This window comes from Oncorhynchus masou, chromosome 15 (genome assembly GCF_036934945.1).
Source record: "Oncorhynchus masou masou isolate Uvic2021 chromosome 15, UVic_Omas_1.1, whole genome shotgun sequence".
Lineage (NCBI taxonomy): Eukaryota > Metazoa > Chordata > Actinopteri > Salmoniformes > Salmonidae > Oncorhynchus > Oncorhynchus masou.
The window spans coordinates 34,395,686-34,419,008 of record NC_088226.1 but is presented as its reverse complement, the minus strand read 5'-3'; the positions used below and the strand labels follow the sequence as shown (position 1 = coordinate 34,419,008).

Below are 23,323 nucleotides of genomic sequence, written 5' to 3'. Positions count from 1 at the left end.
AGGGAGAGATGGATAGAGCGATAGAACGATAGGGTAGTGCACTCCAAGAATGACAAGTATGTCCTGAAGCCGCCGAAATGAAACCCCCAGCACTGTTTTTCTAATTACAGTGGGCAGTGGGGCTTAGCATTACACCCCCCCCCCCCCCTTTCCCACCAGACACACACACGTGCTACAGTGAGTGCTCAATCATACCCTCACAAACAGTAGGAGTTATGTAGGCTACAGGGTCAAGCTGCCCTGCTTTTTAAATCCCCCTCGTTGTTTTGCTTTTTCATCAGTGGGTTTAGTACGCTTTCAGTTTTAAAGCAGCCACGCCACACTGGCTCTTTGCAGTCCAGCTGAAGTCTGTAACATACATACATACAGCTGTGTGTGTGTGTGTGAGATCAGAATCTCAGCACTCTCATTGGACCGGCGCTGAGGAAGTGGGTGTGTCCACACAAGCTAATCTGACCCCGTCAGAGCAGCAGTGCTGGTGTTGTGAAGTACTTTCCCTTCCTGTACATTCAGTCCTCTACATTCAATTCAATCATTCCCATGCCTCTGCTCCAGACACTACAGGTAAGCGTGAGAGAAAGGCACAGAGAGAGAGACACACACACACAGGGAGAGGAGAGACTGACTGAAGCAATGTGCTGGACTTGGACTTGAGTTCCCATCAACACTTCTGAAGCGGACAGCTGGGAAAATAAGAACCTGCCTTGGAGGTAAGAATATTGGAGAGATTCCTTGCTTCATTCATCTCCTTCTCCCACCCATCTTCTTTCCTCTCTTCTGCTGGTCTCGGTCTGTTTCCTTAACTGCTACTATCTCAGTCCCCTCATTCCTCTCTTCTTATTTTCTCCTCGCATTGTTTCTATCTCTGGTCCCCCCCCCCCCACTCTCCATTCTTCCGGTTCTCTGATATCGTGTTTTATTCTCTCCTTGGGGTTTTCAGACTTTCTGAATGTGGTAATAGGATGCCGCCACACACACACACACACACACACACACACACACACACACACACACACACACCGAGAGATTGAGTGCACGCCGTGTAACTAGTATGGTCTGTCTTTATGGTCTATTCAAGATTTTTACCGTCGTTGTATTCCATATTCTATCCCGTTTGGCAGTTGGCCGCGCTATGTTTTAGTTTACAGTCCTGCTGGGCTGGCTAATGTCTTACAGCTGGCCCTTCTCTCAGCCAACCAGCCTGACACAGTCACACATGTAGCCATACAGGGCAGTGGGGATGGAGTGGGAGAGGGGGGGGGCGAGAGGGAGGGAGAGCGAGAGAGAGAAATAGAGATGGAGAGAGGTAGGTGAAGATGAATGGAACGAGAGAAAGCGAGGGAAAGAGATGGAGAAAAAGAGAGAGAGAGCATTGCACTAGGCTGGGCTTTATCTTGAGTGCATCCTTTGCTTGGCTGCTCTTTTATAACCTGCATTTATTCACACAGCAAGGCTCTTTCCTCCTGTCTGGTTAGTGAGTCTGTGAGTGAGTGAATGCATCGTTCATTGTCATCTTCTCAGGCAAGGAACATTCAAGGCAAAACGTTCACATTCTATCTGCTCTCGGCACGGGCTGCCTCTCTACCTCGAATGGCAGAGTGATGCTGAGTTTGTGTTTGACATACATTTGAAAGTGAAAAATCTCAGCATCACTCTGTTATCGTGGAATTGCCCTACTGTTGTTGTTTCTGTGTATGTGGCTATTTTGGTCCGTGTGTTCGTATGTGTTTGTGTCTGTTGGCCTATTTATCTTTGTCTGTAAGGTTGTTTTGGTTTATGTGTGCAGTGGTAAGAAAAAGTATGCGAACCCTTTGGAAATACCTGGATTTCTGCATAAATTTGTCATAAAATTTGATCTGATCTTCATCTAGGTCACAACAATATTTTATTTTCAGGGGCAGAACGACAGATTTGTACCTTGTCAGCTCAGGGATTGTCACGAATCTCGCTGAAGATGGTGCCTCTTCCTGTTCGGGCGGCACTTGGCGGTCATCGCCGGCCTATTAGCTGCCATCGATTCCCTTTCCGTTTGTTTCTGTTCATTGGGTAATTGGGTACACCTGTTTTGAGTTAGTGTTTGTTGGTTATTTTAGGGCACTCGGCCCGCTGGGTATTTGTGCGGGCTTGTTTTTTGTTACTCTGTTGTATGGTGGTTTTTTCCTGTGTATTTATTCTCCGTACTATTTTGGTCCTGTTGTTTGGGCTGGCTAATTGTATGCGCCCTGTGTGTTGGCGTGACCGTTTTGATGCGCCGGAGAAGAAATTTGACAATCTACTGAACGCTGCTCTCTGCGCCTGATTCCACCCACCACACCTCGTAAGCCGTAACAAGGATTTGAACTTGCAACCTTTCGGGAACTAGTCCAATGCTCTAACCACTAGGCTACCCTGCCGCCCAATAGACAAACACAGTCTGCTAAAACTAATAACACACAAACAATTATACGTTTTCATGTCTTTATTGAACACACCGTGTAAACATTCACAGTGCAGGGTGGAAAAGTACTATATGTGAAACCTTGGATTTAATAACTGGTTGACCCTCCTTTGGCAGCAATAACCTCAACCAAACGTTTTCTGTAGTTGAGGATCAAGACCTGCACATTGGTCAAGAAGAATTTTAGACCATTCCTCTTTACAAAACTGTCAGTTCAGCAATATTCTTGGGATGTCTGGCGTGAACTGCTCTCTTGAGGTCATGCCACAGAATCTCAATTGAGTTGAGGTCAGGACTCTGACTGGGCCATTCTGTTGTCGATGTTTTGGGTCGTTGTCCTGAAGCATCACCCAACTTCTGTTGAGTCCCATGTCTTGATAAACTTGGGAATTCATTTTTCCGTCAATGATAAGCTGTCCAGGCCCTGAGGCAGCAAATCAGCCCCAAAAAATGATGCTTCCTCCACCATACTTTACAGTTGGGATGAGGTTTTGATGTTGGTATGCTGTGTTCCTTCCCAAACAACTGTAGTTTCATCTGTCCACAGAATATTTTGCCTGTAGCCCTATGGGACATCCAGGTGCACTTTTGCAAACTTTACATGTGCAGAAATGTTGTTTTTTTCAACAGCAGTGGATTCTTCCGTGGTGCCCTCCCATGAACACCATTCTTGTTTAGTGTTTTATGCATTGTTGACTCATCAACAGAGATGTTAGCATATTCCAGAGACTTCTGTAAGTCTTTAGCTGACACTCTAGGAGTCATCTGTGCAGTGCTCTTGCAGTCATCTTTGCAGGACGGCCAGTCCTAGTGAGAGTAGCAACAGTGCTGAACTTTCTCCATTTATAGACAATTTGTCTTACCATGGATGGATGAACATCAAGGCTTTTAGAGATACTTTTGTAACTCTTTCCAGCTTTATGCAAGTCAACAATTCTTAATCGTAGGTCTTCTGGGATCTCTTTTGTTTGAGGCATGGTTCACATCAGGCAATGCTTCTTGTGAATAGCAAACTTACATTTTGAGAGTGTTTTTTATAGGGCAAGGCAGCTCTAACCAACATCTCCAATCTCGTCTCAGCGATTGGACTCTGGGTTAGCTCCTGGAGTCAGGAGTTCAGAGGAACTCATTAGCCAAGGGGTTCACCTCCTTTTTCCAACCTACTCTGTTAATGTTTAAATTGTGTATTCAATATAGACAAGAAAGAATACAATCATTTTTGTGTTATTAGTTTAATTAAACACACTATGTTTGTCTATTATTGTGACTTAGATGAAGACCAGATCAAATTTATGCAGAAATCCAGGTAATTCCAAAGGGTTCACACACATTTTCTCTCCACTGTATGTAGAATGCGTTTTGCATTTCTGTTTGTTTGCGTGGGTATGGTTTTTATTGTAGTTTACCAGTGTGTGTGTCTGTGTTAATGTTTTTCTTTGTGTGGTCACCGACAGGAAAGCTCTGTTCGTAGAACTCACTGCTTGTAACAGGAACTTCCAGGTTGACAGAAAGGCGAGCAGCCGTTGATAACATCGATCAAAAATCATTTTGGTTTAATTACAAGTTGCAACAGGGGAGACACCTTCAGCACCAGAAGCCAAGAAAATGAGATGTCCCTTATACAGTATATTAATCACACGGCACCGAAGGTTTTGTAAATGCCAGCACGGGAGGCTTGTTGGAAGCCACAATTACAGCTGTTACAGAATCACAGTGTCACAGATACATGATCAGTGTCCTCAAATCCAGTCTGGAGTCAAACTCTTTAACTATAACCTTCAACACTGGCAGACATTTGATGCTGGCAGTTAAACAGGTCAACGTAGGACCATCAGTACATAGTCAAAACAGATCATTGTAGACGAACAAGTGAAAACAACTTCATTCAATTTCAGTTTAAGAAAGTAAAAATCTATGGGATGACGTTGAATCAGTATGGAAAACTGGTTGGATTTGCAAAAATCCATCAACGTAAAAGGGCCTTGCGTGTTTTTTCCCCACCCAACTTTTAACATAAATCCCAATGCATGGTGAATTATTTTGTTGATTTCGCTTTAAGATTCACATTAGCTGACAACTCCAACCAAATGTAAGTCAAAACTAGATGTTGAACGTTCGTGCCTACTGGGACCTGTCTGCGTCATCATGCATTGCAATTTTGTTTATTACGTATCAACAGTAAATTAAATACAGGAAAATAAATAGTCAAACACTAGCAGAACACCGGGCCTTTACCAGCCCTGTTTTAGTGGACAGATATAGCCGTCTGTAGTGTGGGCCTCATTTTATTTTACCGCATCCTTGGTGGGAAGCTTCGTATACATGGTGCTTGTGTTTGTCCTATAACATTCCTAGCTTACACACACCTGGACTTGTGGAGGTGCATGGTTGCCTGTGTGTGCCCTATCACTGTTGGCCAAGAGCCTAACACCTCCAGATGGTTCACATTCTCCAGACTCTGGCTCCCGCTGAATATTACTGTAGCTCCCACTGAGACTTATATCAACCTGTAGCATGGTATGTGCATGTGTGCGTGTGTGTGTGTGTGTGTAGGGATTTCAAATTGTTTTATCTTCACAGGATGACTTAGAAAAAAGCCAATTTTCTCTCCTTTCACTTACTAGCTCCAGTAGGCCTAAGGAGATTGAATGCCTCTTAATGCCTGCTTGTCTCGCTTCGGGGAGTCAAGCAGCCCAAAACCCCTGGGCATCAATCATCAAGGCAGGCAGACAGGCAGGCAGGCAGACAGGCAGGCAGGCAGACAGGCAGGCAGGGAGAGAAGCAGAGAAAAAGCCTCCCAGGAATTTCAGAGAAAGTACAGATCATAACTAAGAAAAAATGCCTTGGGATAGTAATGGGTTAATAAAGGGATAGTACGACTTCATATAGATGTCCTTAGATGTTGTTGTGGCTTTGTATCATGTTTTCGTGCTGGTGTTCTTCCGATAAGGCCCAAAGTTGTTACTGACCATGTATCGAACTGTGGACACCTTTGGGCCTGGAGATTTCCTGACCACATGACATGACTTGGTCCTAATTCCGGATGGCACGCTATGTTCCTCCTGTCATTGTTGGAGGCAGTGGGGTTGTGCTCCATCAAGGCTGTTGTCCGGCTGAGCTCACGGTTCTAGCTGTCCTCTATTATGTTCCTTCATAGTAAGTCTGGGAATCATACTTTCCGTGCTCTGCTCTGCTCTGAGGCACATCTGCTAGAGGGATTTTAGCCCTGCATCGCATTGGACTGTACTCTACCAATGTAGAATAGCATTGCAAGGCTACATTGTCACTAGCTTGCCTTGCAGTGTGCACTATACTCTAATAATAGAGATTAGCAGCCCAACATTGCCACTGGAGCAACAATAGCAACACAGAGCTCTAGTACCAGTACATTTCCCTCTCAGAAGACTGAAAAGATTTGGCATGGTTCCCCAGATCCTTTCTACAGCTGCACCATCGAGAGCATCCTGACCGTTTGTATCACTGCCTGGTATGGCAACTGCTCGGCATCTGACCGTAAGGCGCTACAGAGGGTAGTGCGAATGTGGCCAAGCTTCCTGCCATCCAGGACCTATATAATAGGCGGTGTCAGAGGAAAGCCCATAAAATTGTCAGAGACTCCAGGACTTCAAGTTATAGACTGTTTTCTCAGCTACCGCACGGCAAGCGATACCGGATAGCTAAATCTAGGACCAAAAGGCTCCTCAACAGCTTCTAACCCCCAAGCCATAAGACTGCTGAACAATTAATAAAATCGCCACCGGGCAATTTACATTGACCCCCCCCCCCCCTTTTTTTACACTCGCTGTTTGTTTATTACCTATGCATAGTCACTTCGGCCCCACCTACATGTACAGATTACCTCAACTAGCCTGTACCCCACACACTGACAAGGTACCGGTGCCCCCTGTATATAGCCTCGTTATTGTTATTCTTATTGTGTCACTTTTATTATTACATTTTGTTTTAGTCTGCTTGGTAAATATTCTCTTCTTCTTGAACTGCACTGTTGGTTAAGGGCTTGTAAGTAAGCATTTCACGGTGAAGTCTACGCTTGTTGTATTCGGGGCATGTGACAAATAAAATGTGATTTGATTTGATTTAGCTGTAGAGTGCATTCGGAAAGTATTCAGACCCATTGACTTTTTTCAAATGTTGTTACAATACAGCCTTATTCGAAAATGTATTACATCTAATGTTTTCATCAATCTACACACAACAAATACCCCGTAAAAGACAAAGCAAAAACAGTTTTTTAGAAATGTGTGCAAATGTATTAAAAAAATAAAACAGAAATTCTTTATTTACATAGGTATTCAGACTCTTTGCAATGAGACTCGAAATTGAGCTCAGGTGCAGTTTCCATTGATCATCCTTTGATGTTTCTACAACTTGATTGGAGTCCACCTGTGGCAAATTAAATTGATTGGACATGATTTGGAAAGGCACACACCTGTCTATATAAGGTCCCACAGTTGACAGTGCATGTCAAAGCAAAAACCAAGGCATGAGGTCGAAGGAATTGTCCGTAGAGCTCCGAGACAGGATTGTGTCGAAGCACAGATCTGGGGAAAGGTACCAAAAACATTCCTGCAGCATTGAAGGTCCCCATAAACACAGTGGCCTCCATTATTCTTAAATGGAAGAAGTTTGGAACAGCCAAGACAATGCAGCCAAGACAATGCAGCCAAGACAATGCAGGAGTGGCTTTGGGTGGCCCGGCCAGAGCCTGGACTTGAACTAGAACAACACTTGACAGATAGCTGTGCAACGACGCTCCCCATCCAACCTGACAGAGCTTGAGAGGATCTGCAGAGTGGAATGGGAGAAACTCCCCAAATACAGGTGTGCCAAGCTTGTAGCATCATACCCAAGAAGACTCGGGCTGTAATTGATGCCAAAAGTTATCAACTGAGTAAAGGGTCTGATTACTTATGTAAATGTGATGTTTTCTTTTCTTTTTTATAAATTAGCAAAAATGTCAGAACCTGTTTTTCTTCGTCATGGGGTACTGTGTGTAGAATGATGAGGGGGAAAAACAATTTAATACATTTTAAAATAAGGCTGTAACATAACAAAGTGTGAAAAAACTCAAGGAATAATTTCCGACTGCACTGTATATATTCTTTGTGGAAAGGCTCCATAGTGGGTGTGTGAGTTGGAAATGTCAGCTGGGCAAGGGTCACCGTAGTTTGGCAAGGGTTAAAGCATTTCCAGGGGGAAATGAGGGATAGACGAATGGACGAGGGCATGCGGGTGATTGCTTGTCCTTTGTTTCCTGCCTGGGTAGGAAATTTCTCAGAGAGTGGACTGAGGAACAATGGATGAGCTCACTTTAAAGTTGGCCCCCAGAGTCTTAATACTGATCTATAATTGGTTCCTATTAGCGGACAGGAAAAAACAAGCCGTGAGAGGACTGCTGAATGGCCATGGGACTGTGATTTTCTTAGTGGAACCCTCCAAGACCAACTTCCTGTTGGAATCTCCTGTTGGATCTGGAGGAGACCACTCCCTGCAGCTGTAGCCACTAGGACAGTGTTAAGTGTGTATTGTGTTTGAAGGGTCCAATGTGTGTCTGAGCACTTGTGTGTGTATTTGGCTGTGCGACTATAGTCCCTTGGGACCCGGGGTCTGCCCTGACAGTTGACTGGAGTGTGAGGTGTTCAGAGGAGAGGTGTTCCTCTCCCCGGAAAGACCTGCTGCCAGAAACACTGATCCTATGGGGGCATGATACAAGAAAAAATAAAGATCAGCTTTAATATTGCAGATAGATTGTGGCTCCCATCAATGCAATTGTCAGCATCATTTCCAATCCCCCATATACACTACCATTCAAAAGTTTGGGGTCACTTAGAAATGTCCTTGTTTTTGAAAGAAAAGCACATTTCTATGTCTAGTGTCTGTGTTTTCTTGCCCATCTTAATCTTTTCTTTTTATTGGCCAGTCTGAGATATGGCTTTTTCTTTGGGATGCTGGGCTTCTTGACTAGAGTTGCAGAGTTGCCTCTTCACTGCACTGTTGACGTTGAGACTGGTGTTTTGCAGATACTATTTAATGAAGCTGCCAGTTGAGGACTTGTGAGGCGTCTGTTTCTCAAACTAGACACTCTAATGTACTTGTCCACCGGGTCCTCAAACTCCTCTTTCTATTCTGGTCAGAGCCAGTTTGCGCTTTTCTGTGAAGGAAGTAGTACACAGCGTTGTACGAGATCTTCAGTTTCTTAGCAATTTCTCGCATGGAATAGCCTTCATTTCTCAAAACAAGAATAGACTGACGAGTTTCAGAAGAAAGTTATTTGATCTGGCCATTTTGAGCCTGTAATCGAACCCACAAATGCTGATGCTCCGGATACTCAACTATTCTAAAGAAGGACAGTATTATTCCCTCTTTAATCAGCACAACAGTTTTCAGCTTTGCTAACATAGTTGCAAAATTATCAATTAGCCTTTTAATACAGTGCCTTGCGAAAGTATTCGGCCCCCTTGAACATTGCGACCTTTTGCCACATTTCAGGCTTCAAACATAAAGATATAAAACTGTATTTTTTTGTGAAGAATCAACAACAAGTGGGACACAATCATGAAGTGGAACAACATTTATTGGATATTTCAAACTTTTTTAACAAATCAAAAACTGAACAATTGGGCGTGCAAAATTATTCAGCCCCTTTACTTTCAGTGCAGCAAACTCTCTCCAGAAGGTCAGTGAGGATCTCTGAATGATCCAATGTTGACCTAAATGACTAATGATGATAAATACAATCCACCTGTGTGTAATCAAGTCTCCGTATAAATGCACCTGCACTGTGATAGTCTCAGAGGTCCGTTAAAGGCGCAGAGAGCATCATGAAGAACAAGGAACACACCAGGCAGGTCCGAGATACTGTTGTGAAGAAGTTTAAAGTCGGATTTGGATACAACAAGATTTCCCAAGCTTTAAACATCCCAAGGAGCACTGTGCAAGCGATAATATTGAAATGGAAGGAGTATCAGACCACTGCAAATCTACCAAGACCTGGCCGTCCCTCTAAGCAAAACGTTATGTTTGGCGTAAAAGCAACACAGCTCATCACCCTGAACATACCATCCTCCCTGTCAAACATGGTGGTGGCAGCATCATGGTTTGGGCCTGCTTTTCTTCTGCAGGGACAGGGAAGATGGTTAAAATTGATGGGAAGATGGATGGAGCCAAATACAGGACCATTCTGAAAGAAAACCTGATGGAGTCTTCAAAAGACCTGAGACTGGGACGGAGATTTGTCTTCCAACAAGACAATGATCCAAAACATAAAGCAAAATCTACAATGGAATGGTTCAAAAATAAACATATCCAGGTGTTAGAATGGCCAAGTCAAAGTCCAGACCTGAATCCAATCGAGAATCTGTGAAAAGAACTCAAAACTGCTGTTCACAAATGCTCTCCATCCAACCTCACTGAGCTCGTGCTGTTTTGCAAGGAGGAATGGGAAAGAATTTCAGTCTCTCGATGTGCAAAACTGATAGAGACATACCCCAAGCGACTTACAGCTGTAATCGCAGCAAAAGGTGGCGCTACAAAGTATTAACTTAAGGGGGCTGAATAATTTTGCACGCCCAATTGTTCCGTTTTTGATTTGTTAAAAAAGTTTGAAATATCCAATAAATGTCGTTCCACTTCATGATTGTGTCCCACTTGTTGTTGATTCTTCTTTATGTTTGAAGCCTGAAATGTGGCAAAAGGTCGCAAAGTTCAAGGGGGCCGAATACTTTCACAAGGCACTGTATAATGAACTTGGATTAGCTAATACAACGTGACATTGGAACACAGTAGTGATGGTGGCTCTGTATGCCTCTGTATACCATAAAAATCAGCCGTTTCCAGCTACAATATTCATTTACAACATGAACAATGTCTCCACTGTATTTCTGATCAATTCGATGTTATTTTAATGGACAAAAAAAGAAGGTTTTTATTCAAAAACAGGTACATTTCTAAGTGACACCAAACTTTTGAAAGTTACTGTATATATTTGTAAATATACAGTACCCGTCAAAAGTTTGGACACAGCTACTCATTCAAGGGCTTTTTCTTTATTTTGACTATTTTCTACATTGTAGAATAGTAGTGAAGACATCAAAACTAAAACAAAAACACATATGGAAACATGTAGTAACCAAAAAAGTATTAAACAAATCAAAATTCATTTTATATTTGAGATTCTTCAAAGTAGCCAGTGATGTCTTCACTATTATTTTACAATGTAAAAAATAGTAAAATATAAAGAAAAACCCTTGAATGAGTAGGTATTTCAACTTTTGATTTGTACTGCATATTTTGTTTATATACAGTTGAAGTTGGAAGTTTATGTACACCTTAGCCAAATACATTTAAACTCAGTTTTTCACAATTCCTGACATTTAATCTTAGTAAGAATTCCCTGTCTTAGGTCAGTTAGGATCACCACTTTATTTTAAGAATGTGAAATGTCAGAATAATAGTAGAGAGAATGATTTATTTCAGCTTTTTTTTCTTTCATCACATTCCCAGTTGGTCAGAAGTTTACAATTACTCAATTACCATTTGGTAGCATTGCGTTTAAATTGTTTAACTTGAGTCAAATGTTTCGGGTAGCCTTCCACATGCTTCCCACAATAAGTTGGGCGAATTCTGGCCCATTCCTCCTGACAGAGCTGGTGGAACTGATTCAGGTTTGTAGGCCTAATTGCTCGCACACTCTTTTTCAGTTCTGCCCACAAATTTTCTATAAGATTGAGGTCAGGGCTTTGTGATGGCCAATCCAATACCCTGACTTTGTTTTCCTTAAAACGTATTAATGCTAAGGGGCAGTATTTTCACGCCCGAATGAAAAGCGTGCCCAAAGTAAACTGCCTGTTACTCAGGCCATGAAGCTAGGACATGCATGTAATTGGTAGATATGGATGGGAAACACTCTAAAGTTTCTAAAACTGTTAAGATAATGTATGTGAGTATAACAGAACTGATTTGGCAGGTGAAACCCTGAGTAAAATCCATCCAGGGAAATAAAAAATTGAGGTCATAGGATTTTCCAATGGATTTCTATGGGAAACTCAATTTATTAGGAACCTGGTTGCAGTTCATATGGCTTCCACTAGATGTCACCAGTCATTAGAAATTGGTCTATGTTTTTCTTTTGAGAAATTAAGAAGTAGTGCTGTTCTTTATATGTGTCACTCTGAATGTCCCTAGTCTTTTGTTGCGTGTGAACAGGAGCGCGCTCCGTGTTATTTTTCTTCGGTATTGGACACAGATTATCCCGTCTTAAATTTGATTGATTATTTACATTTTGGGATACCTGAGGTTGGATTAGGAACGTTGTTTGAAACGTTTGGACCAAGTTTACAGGTAACTTAATAGATACTTTGTAGTCATGTTGGGCGAGTTGGAACCAGTATATTTCTGAATCAAACGCGCCAAATAAATTGACATTTTGGGGATAAAAAGAAGGAATTTATCAAACAAAACAACCATTCATTATGTCACTGATACATTTGGGATTGCAAAAAGAAGATCTTCAAAGGTAAGGCATTTATTATATCGTTATTTCTGACGTTTGTGTCGCACCTGCCTGGTTGAAAAATGATTTTCATGTGTTTGTACGCAGGGCGCTGTCTCAGATAATCGCATGGTGTGCTTTCGTTAAGCTTTATTTTGATGTATTACACTTATATTTCCGTGAATGTTGAATATTGATATTTCTGTAGTTTGAATTTGGCGCACTGCATTTTCACTGGATGTTGTCAAATCTTGGCGCCTGAAGGGATCACTAAGAGGTTTTAAGCCATGCTTTGGGTCATTGTCCATTTGGAAGACCCATTTGCGACCAAGCTTTAACTTCCTGACTGATGTCTTGAGATGTTGTTTCAATATATCCACATAATTTTCCTACCTCATGATGCTATCTATTTTGTGAAGTGCACCAGTCCCTCCTGCAGCAAAGCACCCCCACAACATGATGCTGCCACCCCAGTGCTTCATGGTTGGGTGGTGTTCTTCAGGTTGCAAGCCTCCCCCTTTTTCCTCCAAACATAACGATGGTCATTATGGCCAAACAATTCTACTTTTGTTTCATCAGACCAGAGGACATTTGTCCAAAAAGTACTATCTTTGTCCCCAAGTGTAGTTGCAAACCATAGTATGGCTTTTTATGGTGGTTTTAGAGCAGTGGTTTCTTGCTTGCTGAGCAGCCTTTCAGGTTATGTCAATATAGGATTCGTTTTACTGTGGATCTAGATAATTTTGTACCTATTTCCTCCAGCATATTCCCAAGGTCCTTTGCTGTTGTTCTGGAATTGATTTGCACTCATCTCTAAGAGACAGAACATGTCTCCTTCCTGAGCAGTATAATGGCTGCATGGTCCCATGGTGTTTATAGTTGCGTACTATTGTACGTACAGATGAACGTGGTACCTTCAGGCATTTGTAAATTGCTCCCAAGGATGAACCAGACTTGTGGAGTTCTTCCATTTTTTGTAGGTTTCTTTTGATTTTCCCATGATGTCAAGCAAAGAGGCACTGAGTTTAGGGTAGGCCTTGAAATACATCCACAGGTACACCTTCAATTGAATCAAATGATGTCAATTAGCCTAACAGAAGCTTCTAAAGCCATGACTTCATTTAAAAAAAATGTCCTAGCTGTTTGAAGGCACAGTCATCTTAGTGTATGTAAACTTCTGACCCACTGGAATTGTGATACAGTGAGTTATAAGTGAAATAATCTGTCTATAAGCAATTGTTGGAAAAATGACTTGTCATTGCACAGAGTAGATGTCCTATTCGACTTGCCATAACTATAGTTTGTTAACAAGACATTTGTGGAGTGGTTGAAAAACAAATTTTAATGACTCCAACCTAAGTGTATGTAAACTTCCGACTTCAAATGTATGTTCCCCTTCACAGACACAGTGTATTTTACAATAGTTGTCTTTTGTTTGTTATTAGTCCCATCCTTCAGCTCCACTCAACCCCTCCCATCTATCTCTGAACACCATCCATTTTTGATTTCTATGTTTTTCAACTGCGCTGTGATGTGTTACAAAAGTTCTGAACCTTTCTATTCTTATTGATTCTACGTATTGTAAATATTGTATTGTATTGTATTATTATATTATTGATCGATTGACTATGACTTTTTAAATAATCCAGCAGTGCTATTTGCAGAGGGGGACATATCTTGTCTGGCGGGCATCTAAAGCACATTTTCCTACACAATCTAATATGGCCCTTCTAGTCTCTATTTAGAACAGCAATAGGTAAGCAAAAATGCCCACAGTCATTAAGCTAGGTAAGAGATTATTAAATATGTTTAAGTGATTGATAAAACGGAACTAGGTCCATGGTGATTCAATAATCAATATAGTGTTGCCAACCCGAGCCGCCTTCACGCCCGACCCCAAACAGTCTAGTCAATAACTCAACTCTCTCCCCAACACAACTCCCATCCCATCAAAGTTTTGGAAAACAAAAGTTGAATGAAAACTACACATTAACACACAGAAACAGTACACCCTTAGTATTTATCATAGCATAGGCCTATTAGTTCTGTAAAGCTGCTGACGCTAGGGGGTCCACGGCCCTGGAGCTCCCCAACCCAACACAGCCCATTCAGCTTTAGGATCTTAGTGAAACCTTCATGATTGGTTTCAGGTGTGTTAGGCCAAGCCCAGAGTGACAACAGTACAGACCCCCATGGCCAGGACTGAGCAGCCCAGCAGCTAGGGATTGCCTATATCTCCACTGGCGTGGGCATGTTTTCAATACAGACTCCTTTTGTCATACAGTATTCCATATAAGGCATCCAAATCTTATGAAAGTTACACAGTATACCCTTAATCTTAAATCAAATCGAGTGGTACTGTACTTAACTTGACATTTCTTCCATACATTGTGGGAGGATAACCAACCTTCTAATTATGACCCACTATAAATGTTAGGTTAAACAGTTTCTTCTCATAGCCGTCTCTAGTATCAACATTTCTAAGCAATCAAAAACAGGGAGAGGAGAATCTGTAGACATGCTGAGATAAAAGAACATAATCTTTGCCAGAATTCAGCCAGCCTTCACAAGACCATAACATATTCAAATATGTCCACTTTTGTGCTTTATACCTCCACCAGAATAATACAATTTCTGAGTGCATGATATTCAGTTTCACAGGCATATACTACGCTCTATGGAGGGTCTTAAACTGCAATAATTTATGTCTGAGATTATATGAACATGTCTCTATCCATTCATCATCATCAATAGCGTCTCCTAGGTCTTCATCCCATTTTTGTTTTACATGTTTTGTGTTATCGGGAAAAGAGTGTATCAATCGTTGATACAATTTGGAAATGAACATTGGAGGTTTGTCAGAATGCCTTAAACAGCATATGGCTTGTCCAGTGTTTGCTGGACAGAGAGAATAAAGTGTTGTATCTGCATGTCACGTCTACTCCCGCTCCTCCCCTCCAGCGTTCAACGTCGCCGGTACTCTAACCACTAGTCCTGGGAACCATCATTACGTACGCCTGGTATCAATCATTACGCGTACCTGCACGTCAACATCAGGCACACCTGGACTCCATTACCTTACGTATTAACCCCCCCTATATCTGTCACTTCCTTAGGTTCTTTCCCAGTCAGTATTGTTTAGGTGATTCATGTCTATACGCTGCTTGTGTTTGTTCTATTGTTCGACGTTCCATTTCTTATTAATCTCACCACCTGCACTTGCTTTCCGATTCCCAGGGTATATATTGCACTGCAAGAACTCACCTCCGTCACAGACTCATCTTCCCCGGCTGCCTGACTCTGCTGACACCCCTGTCACCATCTGATCCTCCTAGAATTAGGCAAGACAAATATTTACATTGGTGTACATTTATACACTATTATTACCCAAGAACATAATAAATGGTTAAAAATGTAAATCATCATTATTTCCAGACCCCAGACTGTTGTCCTGTAGCTACTGTAGGGCCACCCATCAATTCAAGATGGAACTTTGTATCATTCACTGATATTGTTAAAACTTCTTTGGGACTGGGGAGCAGTATTGAGTAGCTTGGATGATTAAGGTGCCCAGAGTAAACTGCCTGCTACTCAGACTCAAAAGCTAGAATATGCATATAATTAGAAGATTCGGATAGAAAACACGCTGAAGTTTCTAAAACTGTTTGAATGATGTCTGTGAGTATAACATAACTCATTGGGCAGGCAAAAACCTGAGAATAAATCCAACCAGGAAATGGGAAATCTGAGGTTTGTAGGTTTTTAAGTCTTTGCATATCCAATATACAGTGTCTATGGGGTCATATTGCACTTCCTAGGGCTTCCACTAGATGGCAACAATGTTTAGAACCTTGTTTAAGGCTTCTACTGTGAAGGGGGAGCGAATAAGAGCTGTTTGAATCAGGGGTCTGGCAGAATGCCATGAGCTAAGTCAGGTGCTCGGCCGTGAGAGTTAGCTGCGTTCCAGACAAAGGAATTGTCTGGTTGAAACATTATTGAAGATTTATGATAAAAACCATCCTAAAGATTGATTCTATACATCGTTTGACATGTTTCTAGGAACTAATATAACTTTTTTGACTTTTCGTCTAAACTAAACACTCGCGCATTATGCATCTGGATTACTGGGCTAAACACGCAAACAAAAAGGAGGGATTTGGACATAAATGATGGATTTATTGAAGACTGGTCTTTCCTGGCTGTTTGACCCTGCTGGGACCCATGTCACCATCGGATCCTGCTAAGATAGGATGAGCATATTGCTGTGTACTGACTGCATCCCAGGGATGCCTGCGAGACCTGCGGCGCGGTCACCACAGATTATTTTGAAACGGTCTTCTTTCTGCTTTGTGTGTGTTAGCCTACCTATTGTATTTAAAGCACACATTTGTTCACATTATTCACACACTCAGAATTCACTGCTTCAACTTCAGTAGCCTACCTCTCCTGGTTGGGCGTGAGAGTTCAAGTGCGCCAAGTGTGTGTGGTCTCACTGAAATAGAGTAGGCTGCCTACATGGGCGGAGGATCACATGGTAGTTAATTTGAATATGAAATGAACTTAAATATGATTAGACTGTAGTTTACTACAGTGTCTGTAAATAAATATTGATAGTGAAAAGAAGCGGAGGGCGCTCAACCAACTTGAGTCTAAGTTAAAAAAACATGTTTTAATCATGATTGAATAGGAAAAGGCACAAGGTTAGGTTAGCGCACATAGGTTAGGCTACTATGGTGACCATAGGTTAGGCTACTAGGGTGAGCGAGCGTTGTGCCTTTTCATTTTCAATTAGTATTAAAGCCAGTTGTCTCTGGCTGCCAATCATCCTCCTAAAAACTAGGCTATATCCTATAGGACTATGCAAAACGTGTCACTGTCATAATTCTTGCTGTTTCCAGTTCAGTAGCCATACCTGTGAGATCAGGTGTGCATGTGGTCTCAGTTAAATAGAGTAGGCTATAGCCTATGTAGAGAAGCACGGGACACTTATATTTGAAAGGAAATGTATTTCCAAAATAGGCCTATGATTAGACTGTAGTTTACTACATTGCCTAGAAATAGGCCTAAATTTTGGTCACACATATTTCTCCATCTGAAAATCTTCCCACTCCTAAAATTGCTCAAGAGAAAGTGCAAGTTTCTCCAACTCTGCTCCCTTCAAACTACGTTCAGCATATTGATTGATATGGACCTGTGATACAATGTAAGGGTCATGTGAGAATCTCTTTGGACCAGTTCTTGCAGTACCGGGTGGGAGTCGGATTGAAAACCAGCAGATGTGGGCGGGAGCGGAATGAAGAAATCGGTTGGGGCAGGGGGCAGACCTCTACTGTGCACCATGCCACTGAAGCCTGTAACTTTAGAGCTGTTTATTACTGTTTATTACTGTTTATTACAGTATTACTGTATGTGAAAAGTAGGGAATTAGCTAGGGAAACAGATCAATAACGTGACATACTGACTATTATAACTCACATTGCGCTGAAAAAACATCAGAATATCAATCTTCAATCGTTTGCAAATGGTTTCATCATTTGATTCAGGTCTAGTTTGATTGAGGCAAAAATAATAGCTAATATAAGCCAACTTTTGGCTAGCTCTCTATCTCTAACGGTACATCAACTGGCGAAAGCTTGCCAAGTTCATTTACTTCTGAAACGTGACAAAACAAAGTCCATACAAACAACTGCTGTTAGATAGTAATAATAGCCACCTTATATCGCTACCTGACAGATAACTAGAGGCTAGAGCTGACCTGGTTGTGGTAGCTACTCACTAGCATAGCTTATAAATATACCTCAGTCAAGAGGAGATGAAACACTAGCTAACATTACATGTCAGTTACAATACTAGCTCAGCACTGCAAATAAACACTTGTTTATTTGTTAAACAGCAGTTACCTTGCCAGCTACATCAGTCAACTAAAGAGTAGCCAGTTTCTGTTCCTTTTACAACTCGGTGAAAGAGTGCAACGCGTACACTGAACTATGCTCAACTCTCCCGTGCTGGTCCTGCCAGCCTTCCAGAAGCTTTGCCTTCACACAACCTGTCAGCCCGCTCTGTGGTGTCCGCGTGGTCCTAAATCCATTCATATAAACACTCCAAACAGCCTCGGAGGTGTCTGCATGGTCTTAAATCACACTTTTGCCTTGTTTTGTGTCACATTCCAATGATACAACTGGGAGGGACATAAATATATATTTCAGAATGTGGGGGGACATGTCCCCGTCTCCAGTGAATGTTGCGCCCCTATGGGAAACTGTCGCCCACAGCTATGTGAGAGAGTAGAAGAGGCTATATTTACCACTGTGGCTTTTTAGGACAATAGTGTGTTTGAGTAGTTTGGCTGGGTCTATGCTTGTTTTCCACTTTCTTACATTCAGTCATTTTGGATTTCATTCAGTCATTCTTCTGGGTATCACTCCTTCTCCCTCTGTCTCTCCTCCTTTGTCTCTCTGTCTCACTGATCTCCCCCCTCTCTTCCCTTCCCTCCTCCACCTCTCCTCTATCGCAGTAGGTCAAAGGGGTATGTGGAGGCCCCTGTAGTGTCCTTGTGGTGAGTGATAGTGTTGATGTCTTCGGGTAATTAAAGCTGTAAAACATAACATGCTCCACTTCACTACTTCTGCTGTTCTCTCGGGACAACAGAACCGTGCACATGCATTTCTAATCTGATGACTTGCTAACTAATAAAAGTTTTATCTCTCCCATCCGCAACTATAGAGGAAACTTGAGTTTATTGCCCTTTCTCTCATGCGTCCTCTGCAGTGGCTGTGGGTGATAATTGTGTTCTGAGGGCCTAAACATATGCCTACCAATCCTCTGAGAATCCAATGAGAGATGTGAGAGGAGACGGAGAAGAGCAGAGATAGAGTAGGACTTGAGCAGAGAAAGAGGGAAGGGAGAAGATGAAAGAGAGAAACTGGTGGGGTTTAACTATTTACCATCTTTCAAATTCTCCCACTCTGCGAAGACACTGCAAACGGTTCGTAGGGAGCAGATTTCTAGAATGTGGATAAGCTGAAACTGGGCAGTAGATCAACAGATGGGGCCGTGTTTGGTTGCCATATATCAGGTCCTCTCTCTCTTTGTGTGTGAAGGCAAGCCAGCCGGGCCCAGGCATGAAGGATAGCCAGTCACTCAGTGGGTATACTATGTACTGTATGTAGTGATGTAGTGTACAAACAGGCACAGAGAGCCATGGAAAAAGGAGAGTGAATCCAGTTGGGAGTAGACCAGACCACACATACAAGTTTGAATTGTTGTTAGTCATACATACATGGTATACACTGTACAATTAAACGTTTACTTGCAGGTTCCTTCTCAACAATGCAACAACAATAAAAAACAAGAAAGATTAGAATATGAGCTTAAAGTAAATGGCTCCGTAGAATAGAATGATCGTTTTAGCTTGAGTCTAATAGAGGAAGGCTCAATTTATAGTCCAATATTTACACATGTATCAGAAAAAGGGAGATTGAGGGGCAAATTGTGCAGTATTAGCAATAATAAATAATATTCTGGTAGCAGGAATTGTAATGTGTGTGTAGCATATGGATTGTGCTTCCAGCTCCAACAGTGCAGTAATAATACCTAGAAATACAATACGCACAAATGAAAAGAAACTAAATTTTGAAATATCAGAACGAGATATATCAGAATGACCTGGCCTCCACAATAACCCGACCGCAACCCAATTGAGATGGTGTGGGATGGGTTGGACTGCATAGTGAAGAAATAGCAGCCAACAAGTGTTCAGCATATGTGGGAACTCCTTCAAGACAGTTGGAAAATCATTCCTCATGAAGCTGGTTGAGAGAATGCCAAGAGTGTGCAAAGCTGTCATCAAGGCAAAGGGTGGCTACTTTGAAGAATCTCAAATATAAAACACATTTAGATTTTTTAACAGTGACAAAGGTTCAGGGCAGGGCACTGGGCGGGGCTGGCTAGTGGTGACTGTTTAACAGTCTGATGACCTGGAGATAGAAGCTGTTTATCAATCTCTTGGTACCAGCTTTGATGCACCTGCACTGCATCAGCCTTCTAGATGGCAGTGGGGCGAGCAGGCCATAGGTCAGGTGGTCCTTGATGATCTTCTTGGCCTTTTTTGTGACTCCCGGTGCTGTAGATGTCCTGGAGGGCAGGCAGTATGCCCCCGATGATCTATTGGGCTGACCAAACCACATTCTGGAGAGCCTTGCAGTTGCGAACGGTGCAATTGCCATACCAAGTGGAGATACAGCCCGACAGGATGCTCTCAATGGCGCATCTGTAGAATTTCAGGGCCAAGCCACATTTCTTCAGCCTCCTGAGGTTGAAGAGGCGCTGTTGCACCTTCGTCACCACACTGTCTGTGTTAAGGGACCATTTCAGATCATCAGTGACATGCACGCCAAAGAACTTGAAGCTTTAGACCCTTCCCACTCCCCTTCAATGTGGATGGGGGCGTGCTCTCCCTGCTGTCTCATGTAGTCCATTATCAGCTCCTTTGTTTTGTTGAAGTTGAGGGAGAGGTTATTTTCCTGGCACCACTTCACCAGAGCTCTCACCTCTACTCTGTAGGCTGTCTCGTCATTGTTGGTAAGCAGGCCTACCACCGTTGTGTTGTCAGCAAACTTGATGATTAAGTTGGAGACGTGCGTGGCCACCCAGTCACGGGTGAACAGAGAGTACAGGAGGGGGCTGAGCACGCACCCCTGTGGGGCCCACGTGTTGTTGCCTACTTTCCCCTCTGGGGATCGGCCTGTCAGGAAGTCCAGGACCTAGTTGCACATGGAGAGGTTCAGAACCAGGGCCCTGAGCTTAGTGATGAGCTTGAAGAGAACTATGGTGTTGAAGGCTGAGCTGCAGTCGTTGAACAGCATTCTTACATAGGAATTTCTCTTGTCCAGATGGGAGAGGGCAGTGAGCAGAGAAATTTTGATTGCGTCATCCGTGGATCTGTTGGGGTGGTATGCGAATTCCCTAGGTTGATGGGTGAGGTGGAGGTGATATGGTCTTTAAATAGCCTTTCAAAACACTTCATGATGACAGAAGTGAGTGCTACGGGGCGATAGTCTTTTAGTTCAGTTACATTCGCTTTCTTGGGTACAGGAACAATGGTGGACATCTTGAAGCAAGTGGGGACAACAGACTGGGATATGGAGAGATTGAATACATGTATATCTGTAAACACTCCAGCCAGCTGGTCTGCACATGCTCTGAGAATGCGACTTGGGATGCCGTCTCGGCCGGCAGCCTTGCGAGGGTAAACATGCTTAAATTACTTACTCATGTTGGCCATTGAGAATGAGAGCACACAGTCCTCATGAGCTGGGGGCCTGCGTCAGCGGCTTGATGTTGATTTCCTCGAAGCGGGAAAAGAAGGTGTTTCGCTTATCCGGGAGCAAGCAGTCGGTGTCCATGACTTGGTTCACTATCCCTTTATAATACGTTATTGTCTGGAGTCCCTGTCACATACATCTTTTGTCTAAGCCATTGAATTGTGACTCCACTTTGTCCCTGTACTGGTATATTTGTGTATTTGATTTCCCTACGGAGGTCAAAGCTGGTCTTTTTGTACACGCCCATGTTCCCAGTCACCTTGTCATGATTAAATACAGTGGTTCGTGCTTTCAGTTTTGCGCAAATGTTGCCATCTGTCCACAAGTTTTGGTTTGGATAAGTTTTAATCAACAGAGTGGGAACAACATCCTCTATGCACTTCCTGATGAACCCAGTCACCAAGTCAGTGTATAGGTCAATGCAATTCTCAGAGGCAACCCGGAACATTCCCCAGTTCGCGTGATAAAAACAATTTTGAAGAATAGATTCTGATGAGTTAGACCAACATTCAACAGTCCTTACCACGGGTACTTCCTGTTTAAGTGTCCGCCTATAGGTGGGGAGGAGCAGAATTGAGGCGTGATCTGATTTACAGAAGGGAGGGTGGGGTATGGCCTTGTAGCCATCCCGGAAGGGGGAGTAACAATGATCCAGAGTTTGTGATGTGCGTGTAGTGTGTATTGATAGAATTTAGTTAGCTTTCCCCAGCTACAATAAATGTGGCCTCAGGATATGCGGTTTCCAGTTTGGACATAGTCCAATGTAGATCCTCGAGAGCCGCCACGTTGTCGGCTTGGGGGGGATGTATTTACGGCTGTGACTATGACCGAAGAAAATTATCTCGGGAGGTATTGCGGTCGGTATTTGATGGTGAGGTATTCCAGATCAAGAGAGCAAAAGGACGTGAGTTCCTGTACCACAATCAAACCATGTCCACCTGATGGAGGGAGAACCCTGCTGGCTGAATGGATGGGGACAATATATCCAGAGAGAGACATGACTCTGTAAAACAGAGTATGTTAGTCGCTGATGTCTCTCTGTAAGGAGATCCTTGCTCAGAGCTCATCTACTTTATTCTCCGGAGACTGAATGTAATGTACATGGAAGCAGTGGATGGTATGCACGCCGCCTGAGTCTGACTAGGGCCCCACTTCTTCTTCTTCTCCGGTGTTGGCATGTTGATCCAGGTCAGGGAAGTCAAATTTCTGCTGGAATGTCTGGTGAGTGACCACACATCTAATGTCCAAAAGTAATTTTCGGCTGTACGTAATAATACAAGAATCGTTCTGCGCAAATAATGTCATAAATAACACACACATAAAAAAATACTGCAAAGTTGGCTAGGAGCTGGAAACATCGGCGCCATCTCGTTGTGTGTATGTGTGTGTGTGTGTGTGTGTGTGTGTGTGTGTGTGTGTTTGTGTGTGTGTGTGTGTGTGTGCGTGTGTGCGCATGCGCGTGAGCGTGCGTGTGCGTGTGCACGAGTAAGTGCATGTGTGCTAAGGTGCGAAGAGTCAGTGCAGGTGGTCAGTCCCATTCAAATGTTGAGCAGTCTGATGGCTTGTAGAGCCTGTTAGTATCAGACCTCATGCTCTGATACCGTCTGCCCCACGGTAAGGGAGGGAACAAACTTGATGATGGGGTTGGTGTCGTGGTAAAGCCACGCAATCACGGGTTAACAGGGAGTACAGAAGAGGGCTGAGAAACACACCTGAGGGGCCCCTGTGTTAAGAGTCGGTGTAGAGGTGTCGTCACCAATCCTCACAGCCTATGGTCTGTCTGTCAGGAAGTCCAGGATCCAGTTGCATGGGGTAGTGTGCAGACCCAGGGCTCTGAGCTTGGTGACGGACTTGAGGGGGAACAATAGTGTTGAATGCTGGACTGTAGTCAATGAACATCATTCATACATAGGTGTTCCAAACACACACACGCACACGCACACGCACACACACACACACACACACACACACACACACACACACACACACACACACACACACACACACACACACACACACACACACACACACACACACACACACACACACACA

The 23,323-nt window shown here is 43.0% G+C and overlaps 1 protein-coding gene across 1 annotated transcript in view; it reads left to right on the top strand.

The window, feature by feature from the left end:
- The first annotated feature begins 502 nt into the window (after nt 1-502).
- The window catches only part of LOC135556172 (KN motif and ankyrin repeat domain-containing protein 4-like), a 112,546-nt gene continuing 89,725 nt past the window's right edge, over nt 503-23,323 (top strand). The window contains exon 1 of the mRNA XM_064989158.1: nt 503-710. The gene's annotated coding sequence lies outside the window, so the exon portion shown is untranslated. The remainder of the gene's footprint in view (nt 711-23,323) is intronic.